Here is a 19,699-nt window from a genome sequence, read left to right on the forward strand (position 1 = left end):
TTAGGCACGAGCACCATTTTTTATTTGTGAGGCATACAATAACACAACGCATTGTTTTTGCTTGTCAATAAGTGAATCACTGCATCCATTGATAATTACGGCTGGCTGGATGTTACAATTAATGTCTTTTTCTATAGTTTATTGTTTACATGGTTCTGGCCTCTGTCTCCGCTTTTGCAGTTATATTTTAAATGCCAGCATGTTTTTCCTTTGTTTTTTGAAGGAAAATTCAGTTTTTTCAGCTCAGTACCGCGCAACACTGATTAAAAAGCTGTAGGCCTGTGATTTCCCCCAATCAGATACCACAGTATACAGAGTGTATATACATGGTTGCTGCCAGTGATGACATGAATAGCCATTTCACTTTATTCTCTTGGGCTAGCACTAGCTCCTCCTAAATTGAAGACTTTCAGTAATTTGAAGAAAATTATAAGAAAGTGAACAGATTGTTCAGACTGAATATCAGAGAAAATCTGTTTCTTTTGTATCAATTAATCTTTTGGGCCGTTCAACTCCTCATGTCACAGACTTCTCTTTGCCCTTTGCATCATTGTGTCCTTGTTCAACTGCCCTGTGTGCCTTTAATTGCCCCTTGTGGACAAATAAAGGTTTTTTGAATTGATTTGAATTGAATTGAATTCTATCTGCCTATCCTGGTCAGAATTGTGGTGTATTCCTATTAACCCAAGGCCCAATTCTTTAATAATAGTGCATATATAATGAGTATTACAGCAAAACAAAACTAGTTGTGTTTTATGTTTTTTTTTTCCAAGTCAGTCTGTAATATCTGTGTATATTGCAAATTAATACCCGAATGGGAATTAGAGTAGATAAGGCAGATTCCACGAAGTAGTCTTGACAGAAATGCATAGACTGTGCACCTGTATGTTCTGATAAACTCTCTCAGAGTTACTTTCGCTTAGTCTGTGTTCCATCCAAGTTGGAGTACAATGCAGGGCATCTGGGATCAGTTGTGATGGTTTTGCAGATAGAATCTGGTCTTCCCTTGAAGTGGACACTCAGAAGATGTTTAAAGAGTTTATTTGTACTAAAACAGTTTATGTTTAATCTGTTTTTGTCTTATTTCTACTGTGGCAAATACATGGAGTTGAGACACTTAGTCCATTTTGTCTGCTTTGACTGAGGTAAGCCAGCAAAAACTGGCACCGACTCGAAGGTGACGTAATTTAATCAAAATATCATCTGATTGGTCCAGCGGATTATTTATACAACCAATTAAATCCCAAAGCTCTTTACTGCTTTTGCCCCTCAATGATTGAAGCAGACTGCGCATAGTTTTGAACTGCAATGGATGAGGTTACTAAAACGCACTTAGAGAGGAAACAAATAGCGCTGCCTTAGCTATAAATCATTAGTTATTTCAGACTAATTAAGATGATTGGAACCACATTTTTGCGATTTGTCTGTTTCAATTATGTTGCCATAAGGTTATTTTAAATCGCATCTCGTTTCAAATACCAAATCAGTTCCCGTAAAAGGCCATTAGGCGGCTCGTTCTTGCGGTGAGGCCTGACGGCATTAGTTCAGCCAAACAGCAGTCTGTCCGTACTGCTGAAATATGGGTATTGTTCATCTCCAGTGGTGGGGGCTATGTGGTTTACATTGGGCGACTCCCGTTTAGTATTCTGAGGGTACATCACCGGTCCACGCAGCCGTCACACAGGTCCCCAAATCGGCACCTGTTCACTCCAAGGGGCCGTGGATAATTGGGCGACGTGGCGATGTGTCCCCATGGGGATTTTGTTAGCAACCTGAATCTTGCCTTTCTGTACACACTCTCTGGCTGTCTAGAAGAGGTAGAACTGTGCTGGTTTTCATAGGGGGAGGGGGCTTGAGTGTTGCAGGCCAACAAAACTAATAACATTTAGAAATATTAGCTACTGCAAATGCTTCGTACTATTTATACGCATTATTTTATTCAGTTATAAAATAAGTGAAATTATCAAAATCAATCAAGGGCATTCCTGCCGTCTTTATTGTAGATATTTGAAAGTGGTTTTGGCGCCATCTTCTGGTAGGCCTATGTCGGGTATCTAAATCATTATTAAGATTTCACTAAAATAGCCCTAAATTAAAACGTTTTTTTTTCTGGATATTTAAATATATACCGTTATCTGGATTTCATTACTTCAAAAGAAAGGTTTGAAATTGAAAAGAATGCTCCTTTTGGGGTATCTTAGGTCTAAAATAAAAATACACTCTATAATTACGGTGGATTCTATTGCAGTGAATAGGGGGAAATTGATTCCAGGGCAGCAAATATTAAATGGAAAACTAATTTTAGCACCATTATCTTTTATCATTAATACCATTACACCACATCTTCTAAAACTGATTATGCAAATACGTACTTTTTAAATCGAGAATACCATTAGGCCAGAGACAAAGTGGCAAAATCATAAAATATATGTTTTGTTAGCGTTGTTATACAAAGTTTTAGCAATTTTAATTTATGACTAGCGAGAACAACTCAATTGCTAATAAAGGTTACCTGTAGAGAAATGGAGAGGACTATTTCACACGAGCTTGCACACCATATTAACTGCGTATTAATGACTTTATTGGTCAGTCATTTTAAATGCTTTCATGAAAAAAGTATCTTGTGATTTATTATAGGCCTGCCTATCATTAAAAATTCGAAATATCATGCTGACACTTAAATGTATCCATATACACAACGTGTTACACAATAACAGTCATAATCAATATTGAACTATATTAATATTTTCTGAATAAATTACGGTGAGCATTTAAATTTAGTCTATCGGGAGTAACGCTGAAACTAAGGGCCTGCATCAGATTTTGAGGTTTATATGTTAAAACTAGTCATTTTAGACAAGGGTGGGTTCCTCAATGGTGAAAATGTAAATCTATTTCTTCGTGAGGTAGGAACCAAATGTGAAATAATGCGTTTCGCCTTCAGTATAAATCCTATGGTTGTTCCTCAGGTATTGTGCTATTAAACCCCCGATACAGTATATTGTGAAATACAGTACAGCTTTATTTTTACCACAATCACACAGACAGACAGTAAAGTTGTCTGGGTCCGTAGAAGGTAAACTGTCCTCTAGGCACAAGTTTCGACATAACGCTGAGGTGGAGTTTACTTAAATTTAACCCCGTCCTCACAGGCTCATTATACCATCCTAGAATAACATTACCTCATCTGACATGTACCCACATGGAATCGAGGATGCGTCCTGCATTTTGAGGTTCTTGTTTAAAGCCTATTTCAGGATTTAGGATTGATTTTATATGGCTTAAATTTGTAATAATGAATGATGTCAGAGTTTGTATGGTAAACATTGTCACTATCTCGTCATCCATTCAAAGTCTTACACCTATAGACAAACATTCTGGCTCGGTGCCACTTTACGATAAGGCTACCCATATAAAGAGTTTATGAATGGTTTATAATCTCGTTATTAATTAGGTTGTAACACCTTATAAATTGTTAATACACAATTAAAAAAAAACTATAACAGTTTTCTTTTTTTAATGAGTTACTACCATTACAAGTGACAAAGGGGAGCCTTATTGTAAAGTGGTGCCACTGGCTCTAATTACTGGTTTCCAGCATGGCGTTCACTTGATGGGTATGTCTGCTGCGTCGCAGGTTATCAGACGCTTTTCTTAAGCTCCTAAGCGCCTCATTCTAATGACAGCTGTGCCACTCTCTCGGCGGTGACAAGTTGGGACGAGCACAGACCAAAACGACAGCGATCCCTGGCGTCATTCCCGGCCGTAGAAAAGGGGCAGTCAGAAGTCAGGGAGGAGGCCTTGCAGTTCTTCCACATCATATATTCACGCCAAAACGGCACGCAGTGAACCACACGGGGCTCTGCTCACAAAACGGGTGGAGGCAGACGTCGACCTGCGAAATATAATTGCCGGCTTGAATCACTCCTAGAGGGCACGTCAGACTGCATTTGTCCAGGACCGAACGGTGTGCATGCGGCATGAAGCTCACCGGCTTTAGTCTGGATACTTTTATTTACATTTCATTTATCATATTCATTTATTCAAAGTGCCGTACCACTGAAAACAGGGTCAGACAGCCCCTGGAGCAATCCTTTTATGAACACTAAACGTGTATTGGCAGAGATCTGTGCTATCATGCCTTACACATTACAGTTGTAAGATACCTGATCTCATGACTCATGCGTAAACAATTCAGGATCGTGCAGTTTGATATATACATGACTTACGCCCCACACACTGGAGTGGTACGCTCACTTGTAAAATAAAATATTTTTATAGCTTGACATTTCTGTCAATCGAGACAAAACATGCCTCCAAGAAACATTTATTTCTGGGAAAATTTCCATATGCTGCATGTAGGCGTGGCGTCTTCGGAAAAAGAAAAAGTCAATGAATCTTGAACTCTTCGTGAGGTGTGTTTGGCACGACGACAGATTTGTTAAATTAATTCATTTATAAGGCTCTGCATCCACCAAAGGTGGCTCTTTAATTTTTATGAGCTAAAATATGTTTGCTAATTGTGCTATGGAGCCTCACTGGTCAGAAATGTTGTTATATCGCTGTACATTGTCATGATAAAATTTTAGACTATTCACTTCCAGAGAAGAGCATCAGCCTTTGCCCTGGCATGAGTCCTGTGTGTAGCGTTTTGTGGGGACGTGTTCTGGAGGAAGGTCCTCACGTCTGATTGGACAGGTGGGCCCCCAGTTTGGCAGACAGCCCCAGCCCGCTCAGGAGGGAGACCACGAGTCCGCTGGGCACGGCTGCCAGCGCGCCATCAGGGGTTGGTATTCCCCAGCCAAGAGTCCTGCCGTTGGCCGGGCGCCCTGGTGTCAGGCACGCCGGCTGGGTGTCGCCAAGCTGGCAATGCCACGGAGATGGGCACCTGACAAGAGGCTGTGTCCTGGGGGGTCGAGGGGCGTTTTGGCGGGGGGGGGGCTCGCCCACATTAGTGCTGCTCCAGACATAATCAGACTTTTTAATCAAAGCCAGGCCGACTTCTCCCTGAGTTGGAGGCTAAATGATATTAACCAACTGTTTCTAATGAGAAATTACTAAATGGAAAATAAGTAGTGCGTTATCACGGGTGGTGGGGAGTTGGTTTCACGTGAAAATGGACGGGGGGGTCGGAACTGTTGCCATGGAACTACCACTGAGCACAACAGCTGTAAAACAGGGTCCATATGACAAAGGGACCCCCACGAAAAGACACTCACGTCGATTCCGCTACAGATTATTATTCCAGAAGTTTCTTCTTAGATTGGTGAGATTTTGCTTTAGAAATGAATGGAGAGGGCAGCATGTGAGTATCTGAGGTTATTTTTGGGTGGCGTACGGTACCATTTATGAGTAGCTAGTAAATCAACGTGGGGCCTCTGTTCCACGTGAGTTCTCAAGCCGCCCCCACCCCACCCCCAACATTCAACATCCCCCTCGCCTTTGTGTTCCAGGAGACCCGCTGCCTCACGGGCTGGACGAGACGGCGGGCAGTGCCCCCCCTCTGGGCCTCAGACACTCTCCCGCCTGGCACGGGCACGCCCACCGGCCCCAGACTCTGGTACGCTGCCAGTGATGGTGATAGGCGACTCTGACAGGCGTTTAAAAGCAGGGAAGTGACCGATGGGGGGGTCGCGGGGGCCGCAGTCCTGCTGTGGGACGGCTGCCAACTCCGTGCTATCAGTGTGTCGCAGGCTGCCTGCCCACGTTTAAGGACAGTGCTCTTTCACCGCTCCGCTTTCTGCAAAGACTTTAATCCTCTTCATAATGCCCCCCCCGTCGGTCCCACCTGCCCACAGTCCCCCCATCCATCCTCCTGGAGGGGTAGGGTCCAGCCCATGCCCAGTTCACTCGGTCAGTAGAGAAAGAGCGACTCCTTTTGGAAATAAGTGGGTCCATCCCTGAGCTAAACATAGCCTAATCGCTCCTGGTTTTCATAGATACTGTGTGTGTGTGTGTGCAGGTTTCAACCAGGGCTGCATCCCCCGAGGACCCCACCTCCCGCCCAGCAAAGGCGTCCAAAATAGTGGCAGTGTCGAAGCCGTGCCAGCATAAAATCAGAAACGTGTCACTTAAACTCTGCTCGACCTGGGAGGGGCTGGTCAGCAAGCAGGACTTGGTTTTAATGTCTACACCTGTCAGGGGGCTTTTGGCTATGATACCAGACACACGCTATCAAAATTCAACTGCTTCCTGTGTATAAAATATATTTCACTCACAACAGTGAATAGGGCCTAACCGGCATTTGAACACATTTCCCCCTTGTGTCTAGCAGAACTCTAACAGTATACTTTGAGCTGGATAATAGGTAGCCTAGCCTAGTGCTTATTGATGTCGACATGTTAAGCTGAAAAACACAAATCAAAGAGTTATACTTCCCACCTAGACAGAGACCGTGTTCTCATGTTCAGTACGATGGTAAAATACATGAAACATACTGGGGGAAAAGTCTGTCAAGGATTTTCGGGATAGGTCATTAGCATTATGGCTAATGCGTTGGCAGATGTGACTGTGCTGGATCCCATATCTGACTCCTGTACAGCACCTCCACCAGGCAGTGGAGGAGCCTGCAGGAGATCCGGCGGAGGAGCCAGTGCGGGTCAGGTGGTTACCGGTCTGCTGCCCTTTCACTTGGATTACACCACCAACATGTTGCATCTACACCTCATGTCCTGACTTGTATTCTATATACTTCGATACTAAAGTGATTTGTATTCAAGTTTGATTTATACTGAATTGTGTCGCTGTGTGATTTTCAGCCCTTTTGTAATGCATTTGAAAGGTGTGCTTTATTGATTAATTGCCTTATTGATTAATTGCTTTATTGCACTGGACCAGGAAGTAGTGTGACTATTTCTTGGATGGAATGTATGTAAATCATCAGTATGGGGGGGAGGGGACTGTTCAGTTGGCACTGCACTTGAAATAAATGGAAAACTTTGCATCATACCAGCATCTGCGAGTGGAATGACATCCAGTTAACGGCCCCCATAGTAGTTTAGCATTGGCCCCCCTCTCCTAGGTAGGAGGGGAATCCTTACAAATGATGTCAGAGGTGGGATGATGTCATTACCTTCAAGATAAGCGGAGAGGGGCCATTTGTCACAGAGCGACAGCTCAGGACGTGAGGTGTAATATACGACATCACAAGCTCTCAATGTAGCCCAGGTCTCGCTGCTGTATCTCCTTAAGCACCCGGCTCACAAACGCTGGCTCCCCCGTGAGATCCGCATTACTCCTGATATCATTAATAAATTTATAAGAAGCTGCCGTTCGGAAGTATATTTATGGAGTGTTTTTAATCGTTGGGCTCATGAACCATAGCAATGGTTGCCTATAAAGCCTACATCCATCCGTCTTGCACCTTATTATTCAGATCAGGGTGGCAGGGGGCCTGGAGTGGAGCCCAGCGAGTCCAGGATGTGGTAGGGGGGGCAGCCTGGACAGGACCATGGACAGGAGGTCAGTTCATCATAGGCCATGCGGAGGTGGGTACTTCAGGTCCAGAAAGTAAAAATCCAGACCAGGATTTAGTTTCAACCAACCAGTTGAATGAAAAGAGTCACAGTCAGAGAGTGCTCAACTAGTTGGTTGAAGCTAAATCTTGGTCTGGATATTTATTTTCTGGACCTGAACTATCCACCTCTGCATATGCTAGATTGGCAACTTGTAGATGCCCAACCTCATGTTTTTGGACTGCAGGACAAAACTAGATTAATACATTTTTTCTGCATAAGGAACAGGTTGCAAATGAAGATATTCTAGTGTATTACTTGGCTGGTTGTTTTCATTCGTTTACAAATGGTTTCTTTGAAAATCAACCTGCTGCTTATGTCCATCGGGGGGCAGCATGGCTTCACATCTCTGAAGAACCGGGTCCGAGTCTCCGCCCCAGCTCTATGTATGTGGGGGGTTGCAGGACTGAGTCTGAGTGAGCAGGAGGGAGCAGCAGGAAATGAAGCCATCAGCAGCATAACCCCCCTACACAGAAGCTCACTGTCAGGGACTCCGCCATCACCAAAGAGGGGAGACACAGGTGCCCTCATCATGGCAGATGTCAGCCTTTCCACAAATACAGCAAACAGTGGCATTTTGGGGATGGTTTCGTAGATAGCTCATCTTGTCCTGAAAGTATAGCATGGACAGTGACAGGGATGTGGATTGTATAACATCAATGTGAACACCTCAGTTCTTTCTCTCCAGCCTCTCTCTCACCCCGAAAAGTCCCTCTAGTCTGGAGCTCCTGTCTGGGCAATGGGGCAAAAATGGGCGCTCACTATCGCCGCCCTGGTGGGCCTGTTGGAGCTCTTTCAGAGGTGAGAGACTCACCAACGGTGCAGTATCTGTAGTTCAAGGGGATACATAAAAGGCTGATACTGATGTGAGTGAGAATATCTGACGCAATATTTTTTTGGATAAGAAAAATTCTAAAATAAAACTGTCAGTGGTTGTGAATAATGTTAACCCATGGTTGGATTGCCTGGTTTTATTGCTAATCTGTGCCAAAATCTCAGGGAGAAGACCCCCTTGGGTGACAATAGCCCGCACACCTGAGTAATAGATATAAATCAGTCTCATGACATTTCAGTGCCATTATGCATAGAAAGGACAGTACCTGTAAAACTGCTGGGAAAATTTCAAGGCAATTTCATCTTCACAGAGTTAATATCTAAATTATACACGTATATAAGGTTGCTTAAATGTCAATCCATCAGCTAAAAAATACCTGCTGTGTGGCCTTCTTGGGATAGGCTGTGACTAACAGCAAGGATGATAAGCGTGACTGACTCATGTGACTTCCATCAGCTGACCTGAGAGGCGGCTCCACCAATGGTACGAGTGCAGTGTTAGAAATAGGGAAAAAGTTCCCAGGGAGGTGGATGGGAGACACCACATGCGATCGTGAACTGATGGCTCCTGTGGCCACTGAACTTTCCAGTTCCAGGGCTGCTGGTTTAAATTTGGAACCAGCTCTGTGTGAGTTAGCTGTCCTCTGTGGTGAACTGGAAGTAGCCTGGCTTTGTCTGTATTTCTGTATCTCTCATTACACTGATGCTGTTATGCTGGATAAGCGCTTATAGGGAGCAAAAATGGATGGATCGGAAGCAGAGCTTGCTGAGAAAAAACACTTCTTGAGAAGATTAGCCACAACACTCTGTAAGTGCGAGACAGCTAGTTTCTCTGTCAAAAATAAATTAAAAACGTTACTTTATCTGTACAGCAGATGGAGCTATATTTACTGGAATGTACCTTACCACTCTGCGGCTTTGCCTGTGACACATCCTCTTCCTGTTGCGTTTGTGTCATGTCCAGTGAGTTCAGTATGAGGGGACCAGCCTGCTCGTTGTGAGCGCTGACAGATTCAGAGTCACATCTGCTGGCGGACCTGCCCGTCCACCGTGCTCTCCTGCGGCAGCTCCCGGAAGCAGCCACTGTACAACACCGCCAAACTGTCAAGCATAATTCTGCGACATTCCGTCTCCTGTTCAAATCCGCTGATCCAGGTGGATTCACAGTGATTCATAGCCTATCCCGGGAAACGCAGCAGGTGAAGCACCGGTTCATTGGAGGACAGTGAGACTGACCTGTTTAAGCGACAAAGGTAATTCGGGGTGAGAAATTCATGCCTTGCTGCCTGCTTTGGCCTCAGGAGGACAGCAGAGCAGCCAGGAGGCTGTGTGAACACGGGGAGAACATGCTACCTACACGCCCAGAGCTGAAACCGAACGCCCACGTGTGATGCAGCAATCCTCCCCACGCCGCCATCCATCTGTCGTTATGACATTTACTCCCAAATGCAGCTATTTTTTTGTTTTCATTGATTGCATGTACATCTTGTTATTCAATGCAACCATCAAGCGCAAAAACACATGCACAAAAGGAAAGATGGATGATAGAACACATTTGGAATGAAAACTAATGCATGTTATTTTACTCTGTTTTACTATAGAGGTACTGGATCATTAGTCTTTGCTTTGATTCAGTTTGGACCCTCGGGATTCTATGGCTCCACCTGCCAGAATATTTATGCATCCCCCCCCCCCCCCCGCCCCCCTCCCAGGGGAATGTCCCCACACACACGAGTGACAGCAGGCTTGCTTGTGTCAAGTCGGTTTCGGTCAGAGGTGCTGTGTGAGGCCTGTCTGTTGTTTGTGTGTTTTTATTCTCTTATATGGGCATACCCCCCCCCCCCCCCCAAAGTGAGTACCATCTGCTTGTAGCAGTTTAGGCTCAATCCCCAGACCCCTCCCTTCCATGACTCCATGCTCACTCTCACCATCACGTGGCCACCCCCAGCTGCGTCGCTGCATCTCTCACTCAGCACCTTAATTCTCTTCACACTGTATTCCTCATCACTATTTTCACTTTAAACCCATAAGATGTATTTTTACACAAGAGATGCTTTGCTCAGTGTCACGACAGCAAGCCCTGCAGGATTAAATCAGTCAGCTGTAGTCAATTCCTTAACCAATTGTTTCCAGTCCTTGGGGAGCCACAGACAGTCTATGTTTTTGCTCCCTACTGGGAGCTGGGAGGTAGCAAAAATGTTGCAAAGAAGTCCATCACAGAGCACACGCTCACACATACCTACGACCAGTTTTAGATGCACCAATTGGCCTAACTTTCTTTGGACTGCAGGCGAAGAACATGTGTGAGATGACAGTGCTACCCACTGAGAAACAGCCCGGGTTTTATAAAGCTTTCGTAAGAGTCAAAGCAGCATTTGCATGTCCCAAGGCGAGTTTGAACCAGAAAGGAAGGCTGGCTTCACGTTGAGAAACACGGAAGAAGTTTTGGAAACGGTGATATCTTGGGTCGTGGCGGTTCCTCGCTTTGGCAGTATCTGATATATTATTTTTTTCTGCTTTTCCTTCCTGGCTGTCATTGTTCAGCTCGATGCGCCGTCGCGGTGCCTTTAAGCGCTGTATTATGAAGGTGCGGCGTGACGCAGCGCGGGGCTCCCCGGGGGCGCGCCGTCTTCCCCCTTCCCTGCGGCTCCGCTTCCCCTCCGGATGCCGCTGTTTGTTCGTCGGCGTGCCGCCGCACTAATTTACTTCCACTTCCCGCTTCCCGGTGCCGCCCTTTCGCGTTTGCTCGGCTCCGGGCGCCCTCACCCCTCCCCGGCATCTACGTTTCGTTTTTGATTTGTGGGGGCGTCGGATCTTCGCTTTTTTCCCTCCTCGTTTACGGTTCAGACTTCCTGATACGGAAATATAAATTATAAATAAATGAATGAAGTTCATGTACTATGTTGCCTCACAACGGGGCAGGAGGGAGGAACATTTCACCCCACATTATAACCCTCAATTTTAGAAAAAATCTTTGAATGCAATCCAAAAAAATAGCCAAAAGGCATTTTTGGTTACTGTGGTTAAGGTTAGGGCTGGGTAGGGGTTAAGGTTGCCATTGTTTGGATTGAGTTTTGCCCATAAAAATGAATGGAGAGTCCCCACAAAGATATGATTACAAACGTGCGTGTGTGTGAGAGAGAGAGAGTGTGTGAGTATTAAAACCCCCCTTCGTGAATAATATTAGCTCATAGTACTGGGTAGAGCCCTACGGACGTAGGGCTAAGTTACTGGTTCAGGAACTGACTCATCCATCATAATTGCTCATCCCCAACCCCCCCCCCCCCCCCCCCCCCCCCCATACACACACACACACACCCACCCACACAAGACACTGAAGACTTGTGGCATGTTTCCAAAGGCTCTCAGAAAAACAGCAGCACTGAGCACCTAAATTACCCCATACAGTTACTTGTGGCGCCGTTCTATCACCGGCTCGGATTTGAGGAAAAGTGGGTGAATATGCCGGCTGTGACCCCGCCCCCCAGCCGCCGACCCCGCCCTTGCCACCCCCGACCTTGCCACCCCCTCTGGCTAATAAAAGCCCTTGGCCCCTTCAGGTAAGATGTTTCCGGTTGATGTGCAGCCTGGACGTCTCTCCTGCACCCACGGCTGTGTCTGCGGCCTGCTACCGGTGGCTGAGACGTCACTTCCTGCACGTGGGCAGAAAGGTGACGGAGTGGCAGCCAGTCACACGCTTATTCACACACAGACGCTCACGCCTCTGCACGTTACGGTTCCTCTTTCACAGATAAAGAACTCAGTTGTCATAGAGCTCTATTGATCATTAACATTTTGTTTTATTTTATTTCAAATTCACTTGAGTTTCCATAATTCTGTATTGGATGAGAGATACAAATATAATAAATGAGAGAAAATATATTCAGGCTTTTATTTTGACGGATTCACACACAGGGTTTTCATCAGAGTAATTTCAGATTATATTCCTTTCTGTGAGGTACTTCACCCCCCCAGGTCTTTAACTGCCTTAACTGCTGGTCACAGCTTCCCGCTCACAAACACGCCACAGGGTGCCGGGGTGGGGGATGGGGGGGGGGGAGTTGGCGCCCATCCCGAGACGATGATGTACATTGTGTTTACTGCAAGCCAGCCTCTCCCCCTTCATGTTCCCATTTCTGTTTGAGGGCTGTGAAGGCTTTGTTTAAACGTGCCCCCCCCCCTCCCCCCCAAACCCCTGTAACACATTATGCATGTCGTGCTGTGCTGCTGATGATTAAGATGTTGCTCACTGGACGTGCCGTTCCATGCAAACGGCGCATGCACAGTCATGCAGTGCAACTGCGCATGCACACTCACACATTCACTGCAGTGCAGCTTCTAACTCACAAACTGGGTTCGGATTTTAATATTTACAGGCGGTTACCGACGCACATAAAACTGTTTGACATGCCGTTACCTCAGAGCAGACTCATTCCCTCCACAGAAACACAATTTTCTGTCGACTTTGCATCTTTTTCCACGTCTCGGTGAGCCTTGAGGACATTCTGGAGGGGCCAGGAGTGACCCCCCCCCCACTGGGGCCTGCATCCACACGGCATTACAGATTTCACCGATTTCAGCAAGCAATTATGGTGGGTGAGTCAGTTCCTGGACCAGTAACTTAACTGGCTATGGGACACGGGACTCTCCCCAGTACTGTGAGCTGATATTCACGGGAGGGAGGTTTTAATTAACCCCTACCCAGCCCTAACCTTAAGCATAAGTAACCAAACAAAATACAAGACTTGGCATCTTTTGGTATCGCGCCGTGTTTTCCCGAGTCTGACACAGTGATGCTGTGTGGGAACTTGCCAACCATGGGGTCAAGGAGTAGGAAGAATGTCTCTGTCTGCTACCAGTTCTCACAGACCTCTAACCCCCGTCCTTCAGACCTCTAACCCCCGTCCTTCAGACCTCAAACCCCCGTCCTTCAGACCTCTAACCCCCGTCCTTCAGACCTCAAACCCCCGTCCTTCAGACCTCAAACCCCCGTCCTTCAGAGAATACACTCCCTCCATCAGTGGTTGGGTCAGGGTTCCTGATCTGGCTCAGACTGAGACTAAACAAGGCAGAGGCAGAGAGAACATGCTCTGAACTTTGACCTGCCTCCAAGAAATGTGGATCTAATGATGCTCTTTCAAGCTGGTAGAAATCTGTTGCACAACCCTGATTGATGGACATTAAATTCCTCATTATTCAGTTCCCGAAAAAAGGAACATTTTCGACGAGTGATGTAATCTGATGTGATTTCAGATCATGTCCATGTAAGCCCATCAGAGGCCTTCGCTGAAGAACATGCTCCTTGTTGGTGCCATTGCAGAGTTGCGAGCAGTTAATGAGACTTCATGCTCTGCTTATATAATGAGTCGCTGGCTACTCAGGAATTTATCTTAGATATGTCCACATTTCTAATGGATAATTTATAGCCTGGCAAAATTCAAAATAGCATTTAGATCCTTGGACTAGTGAGGTCAGAAATTGAAGGTTGATGATCAAAGATCTGGCAGCCAAACACTATCAAACGTCTGCCAGAGCGCTGGACTGGAGCAGTGTGCGGCTTGCCATCTTAGTGAGGTATGAGATACACTCTTAAAGGGGCAGCAGGTGGTCTGCAAGGGCAGCAGGTGGTCTGCAAGGGCAGCAGGTGGTCTACAAGGGCAACAGGTTCCATGGGATGGGGGAACAAGACACCAGAAGGTTTTAGGATTGAGACACAGAGTGGAGGTTTACTATTGTGAGTGCAGTGATGGATTTTAGCCTCTAATCAGTGTCCAGCCAGACGTGAAAAACACCGTCTGTTAGTCAGGTCGGATAAGTCGGCTGAGTAAGAAACACAGTGAGGAACGCCGGAATAATCCGCTGCTCATTCGGCGGGAAAAATGAAAATACCCCAGGGAAATTCACAAACATCCATCCAGGGGGAGGTCGTTCTACTGAAAATAAGATTAGAGCATCTTTATTTCACAGAATGAGGCTGATATTCGGCTGACTTCTCTGGAACGTGGTCACACGGGTTCTCGACAGATCAGAGTCGTCCCTGGAGCGTCTCTGATGTGATTCAGGCTACTGGGACTCAGCGGCTCAGTGATGCAGGACTCCCCGCGTCGCCAAGGTGACAGAGTGGCCGCAGGCTTCTTCGCTTTTCTTGCTCTGTTCACCCCTTATACACTGGAAAGCACCATAGCCGATACCTCCAGGGACGCCTACTGCCATTTCTTTGCTGACACTATCCTCATGGTTAACGACGCAGGATTGCTAAAGATTTGTTCCCCGCAGTGCTGGCCTTGTTACTAGATTAGGCCTCTCTCGGCGACAGTAATGCCTCTTTCCAGTGCAGAAACCTGTCTAGAGGAGATCTAGAAGATTCTGAATGTATTTCGCCAGTGATAAATACCAGGGATCTTCTCCAGGTATTCCTGAGCACTCAAAGCAAAGACTGGGTCACTAGGGAGGTAAAACTTTGGGTTATCTGGGGCACATACAGGGGTGGGGCCACAGGATTACTTGCCCCAGCTGAGAGCTGATTGGCCCCCAGAGTGCCTCATCCCCTGTCACTCAAAGATTCAAAACAAATCATTGGCTAATGATAAGGATGGCCCTTCTACACGAATTATAGCCCTTCTTAAACACCCTACCTTACGAATCCTAGAATCAGCCTTGGGTCTCACTGGAAGGCGACTGGTCTGGTGAATATGGCCCCAGACTTTTCAACCTGGTTTGTCTGGTTTGCCTTTAAGACAGATTTGTGAGAGCCAGGCAAATCGAGGGAAGGTGGTTGGAAGACCTTATCCTCTGACTGGGGAAGCAGCTTTATTTTATTTATTTGTTTATTTATTTTTTATTGCCCACCACCACCCCACCCTCTTCGGAGGACAACTTTATTTTACATTAAATTCAAGAGCAAAGAGTGTGGCCGCTCCGAACTCACCTGTCCCGTGGAAAAAAAACAAAAAAACGGGGGAATACAGATACAACAATCGTAATGATAACAGACATTAATCACCGTGGGGAGAGGGGGAGAGAAAAAAAAAAAGGAAAAAAAGAAAACAAAGGTATACAGAAATAATAACACTAATAATGTAGGTGGGATGGAAAAAATGAAGTGTAGGGGAATACAGAATACAAACAGCCATAAGAAACATAACACTCATTACTTAAGCAGCTTTATAAGACGATGGAGCGCAGCGCGGACTCGATAAGAAATGACGGTTAGAGAGCAGAGTGCACTTTTCTGTCTCAGGGTCAGAAATTAATCTGGACAACGCTCCCAACCCAGTCCTCCCCACGTTTTTGCTCCCTCCCAGCTCCCTATGAGACAGTCCATGTTTTGATCCCTCCCAGCTCCTGGTAGGAGCACAAATGTGGACCGTCTGCAGGCCCCCGAGGACCGGATTGGGAAACACTGCACTAACTGTTTCTGTTATTTCCACTTTGTCCCACTATGGTTTCACTGAAGTCCACTCCCGTCAGGCCTTGCAGTGGGGGGGCGACCCTGAAACCGATTAGCAAAGCACTAACACTGGCCCCCTTATGGCTAAAGAGTCATAAACTCTTATGACTTTCCATGTTTGACGATGACCCAGGGGCGTGTGCTTGTGAGTCGTGTTGGGTGGGTCGGCGGTGTTGGGGGGCAGTGCACCCTCGAGGGTGTGTCCTCACATGCTGCAGTGCCTTTGGTAATGCAGTGGGGGGGGAAGTGAACCCTCGGGGGTGTGTTACTTTGGTAATGCAAAGTCATCTCAGGAGGGCAATGGTGTTTCCCTCAAACTGTCACCACGTACAGTTACAACTTTCTGCTGAAGCCCCGGCAATGACGGGGGGGATGGCAAGAATTCAGAACACGTACGTGCGCTAAGAATCGCGCACAGAACCGCATAAAAATATTATTATTGTCTATCTGTAGACGGCAAAGATGCAATGCTTGTAAAAATACAGCAATTAGCAAGTGTATATATGTAATTTAACCACTAGGTGTCAGGCCATAGCCGGGCACTTTTTAACTAGTAAACTTTAGTTTTGTCAGTTTTGTATAAACAAATTTCAAGTTTGTGGTTGTTTTCGCCATTAAAAATATTGAATTCATTTTAAAAATCGTTATTTTTGAGGAAATGTATGGAAGTAAATCTGTGTCATCAAATTTGAATTTTATATGCCACTGAAATTCTAACATTGAATATTTATGCATTGGAAATATGCATCGGAAATTCGACGGATTCTTAAACATCCGTAGGGTGACCAGATAATCCATGTCAGGGAAGACACTCTGAGCTAGGACAACCATTCCAATTAAAAGGACCCGGATTTCACTTAAGTACCGAGTTCTTGCTGTGTGCTGATTGGTCAGTCTCCTATAATCATGCGTGTGTCACTAATGTTAATGTGAAACAGCTGGATGAGTCTTTCAGTCAAGGAAACAAACCAGTCAAAGCACAAGAATAGGTGAACTATACAGGAGCCTTTCAGTTTGAAAGTAGTTTGTAAAACCCGAAGTAGCTCAAAGTGTCCTGACATGGATTATCTGGTCACCCTAACCTAACCATCCGCGGTGTGACCCCAGACCAGAACAGTGATGCCGCACGATTCCGATTTCAGACTTTAGATTGCTGATCCAGTTTTCGTCGCTATCCTACAGACGGACTTTCATGTCTTCTTATCGGGGAGCAGAACTGCATTTTGTAACTGAAAAAAGTTTAACCAGCTCTCTCCTTATTCTTACAATCTGTAGCTTTTTCTTGACGAGAAGTTTAGATTTGTTATGACATAAATGGTAGATAAATGATACTTGTGCTCAGAAGATTATGTGGGTATTATGCTGAATGACAGATCTTAATTTTTATTTCCTTTCCTATACTGTTCAAACACTCTTATCTACGATATACCGAAGACTGTTTGTCCAGCCTTTAATAGTCAAACATTTTGGTCAAGAATGAATAGAAGTCGCATTAACAGGAGTTTAATTTATAATAGGCCTACAGCTTGTAAAGCAATATGAGTCTAAGGTGTTTCATGTCTACAATTACATTCTCCATATTTAGCAACATATAGGTCAGGTACATAGCACACGCGTGCTGTCGAGGAGAGGACTAGGCTGAACATCCAGTGAATGCTCAGGTACAAGAGTAAGGTATCCTGGAGCAATTCGGGCAAAAACGAGTCTCAGATTGTCAATTTTTGGGATTCCTCACTTGGCCTTCCCAGCATTCTGAGGTTGTTTCCATGGCACCAAGGATGAACCAGTCTCTTAACAAAAGTTTTTGTCCAATGGAAATGAATTCTCAGCCACTTATCAGCTGTACAGCTGAATTATACACATTTTAGACTAAGGTAATACATCTTCAAGAGCAAGGGCGTAGCCTCGGGTTTGGTCGATAGGGACGTGTCCCTGCCAATATTTGTGGGAGTACCGTGTGCGTTTAAGGGGGCGGGGTTTGGGGGCTGATTTGGTCCCTATAGTGTTGAAACCAAAACCACACCCTTATGTGAAAGAGTTTTTGGACATAGTCACGACTGCATCTGTTATGGGTTTAATTACCCCTGCGTGATTTCTTGTTTTTTAATTAGATTTTTTAAATTAAATTTGATTTTTAATAGCTTGATTAAACTGTGGTGGGCTGGTTTTCCATTTAGGGGGCACCGCACAGTGTTGGCTGAATGCTTATAGAAAAGTAAAGGATGTACGGGTGGTTGGATTGACCCGACGCTCAGCTTCTGCTAGTCTGCATGTACACCAAACCAATTAAAACTAAACTATTTCAGATTTTCAAAATGTATAGGAAACTCAAACACACTGGGGACGTGGGCAGTGGTGGCCCAGCGGTTAGGGAAGCACACGTGTAATTGAAAGATTGCTGGTTGAAATCAAGCTACCACTGAGGTACCCTGAGCAAGGTACCGCCCCCAAGCACTGCTCCCCGGGCGCTGAATCAGCTGCCCCCTGCTATGTCATGATGTCACATATGGGTTAAATACAGAGGACTCATTTCGTTGTTGTGTACTGGGTGCTGCGGTGTGTCATCACTGATTACCTAATTCTACGATTCTAATTCACATCTCAGCTCATTCCCTTTTTCAGGTTTTCCTGAAATAGACGCTGGCAGCTTGCACAGCGTCGCGGCGCCGCGCTCGGCAAAGGAGACGCTCCGTGGAGCTGCGGAGGAGGTCAGCTGCTGAGGGCACCTCAGGCCGCGCAGGAAAGTTGACAGCATTCACTCAGAGTCCCGTGGGGAGGCGCTTGTACCCAGAATAACACTTCAAAAGAGTCTCAAAGGCACCATTATATTCGCAGGGCCGAATTCTGTTAAAAGGAAGTCTGCAAACCGGAGAGAGAAAAAAAACATCTTCCTAAACATCTAATAAATAATAAAACGTGAGCAGCGTGTTGAGTAAGGCTGAACACAGACAGACAAACACAGAAACACCTGGGGGGGGGGTGGTTGTCTGCATTAAATAGAAGTTTTCAAGTTTTTAGAACCAAGCTTCATATTTTAAATACAGGCCTTATATTCTCAGATACACAGATACATACACGAGGTCATAGATTTTACACAGATTCCGATTCAATCTGTAGTGGGAAGAGGGGGGGAATCGGTTTGTTACCTGAAAATGGGAATAAAGGCTGATTACTGTGGATTAAGTGCCTATGAAGTGTGAACGTGCAAATATAAAAATCAGACCTGGTCTATAGAATCAAATACAAGAAATCTTCATCTTGCATGTGCTGTTTATGCGGTCTTACATAAATACAAGTTGAAAGCCAGGGAAGACAAAAGCGAACGGGAATTCTATTAATTTCGCACTTAGCAATGTCAATAGCAGCAACAAAAACACTTGTAGCGTTTTTTTTTTTTGCCTCGTTGGTAGCGTGGGAAAACTAGCTAAATAGCCAGTCACTCCCATTTAGGAAGTCGTATACTAACCTACAGTAAGTCAACCACGCAACTGGATGCTGACCATTCCAGGGCGTGTATATATACCCTGTCAGGGGAAATTCTGCTCAGAAGAGCGGAGCTTTTTCAACTCAACATGGATGCCCTTTGGCTTACCCATACCCAAAATAGAGTTTTTTTTCTGTTTGCTAAATGTGTTTCATTGCTATTGTTTTTGGAGGCCTCCTGCGCTGAGGAGGGGGAGGGAGAAGGAAACCCAGTAATCCTGTTCAGTGTATTTTCACATGGGCTCACCGCCACTGAGGAACCTCATGATCCGGTCTTATAGCAAAACAGCCCCCTATAGAGAGGTGGGCACACGTGGGTTAGGGGGTATAGCTACTGCCGGTTTGTAGGGCCGGGTGGGAGCCTGGGTCTCACGTGGCATCACAAGGGGATTGGGCTTACCAAGGTGTTGTTAATTTT

The sequence above is a fragment of the Paramormyrops kingsleyae genome, chromosome 20 (assembly GCF_048594095.1).
Source record: "Paramormyrops kingsleyae isolate MSU_618 chromosome 20, PKINGS_0.4, whole genome shotgun sequence".
NCBI classification, from domain to species: Eukaryota; Metazoa; Chordata; class Actinopteri; order Osteoglossiformes; family Mormyridae; genus Paramormyrops; species Paramormyrops kingsleyae.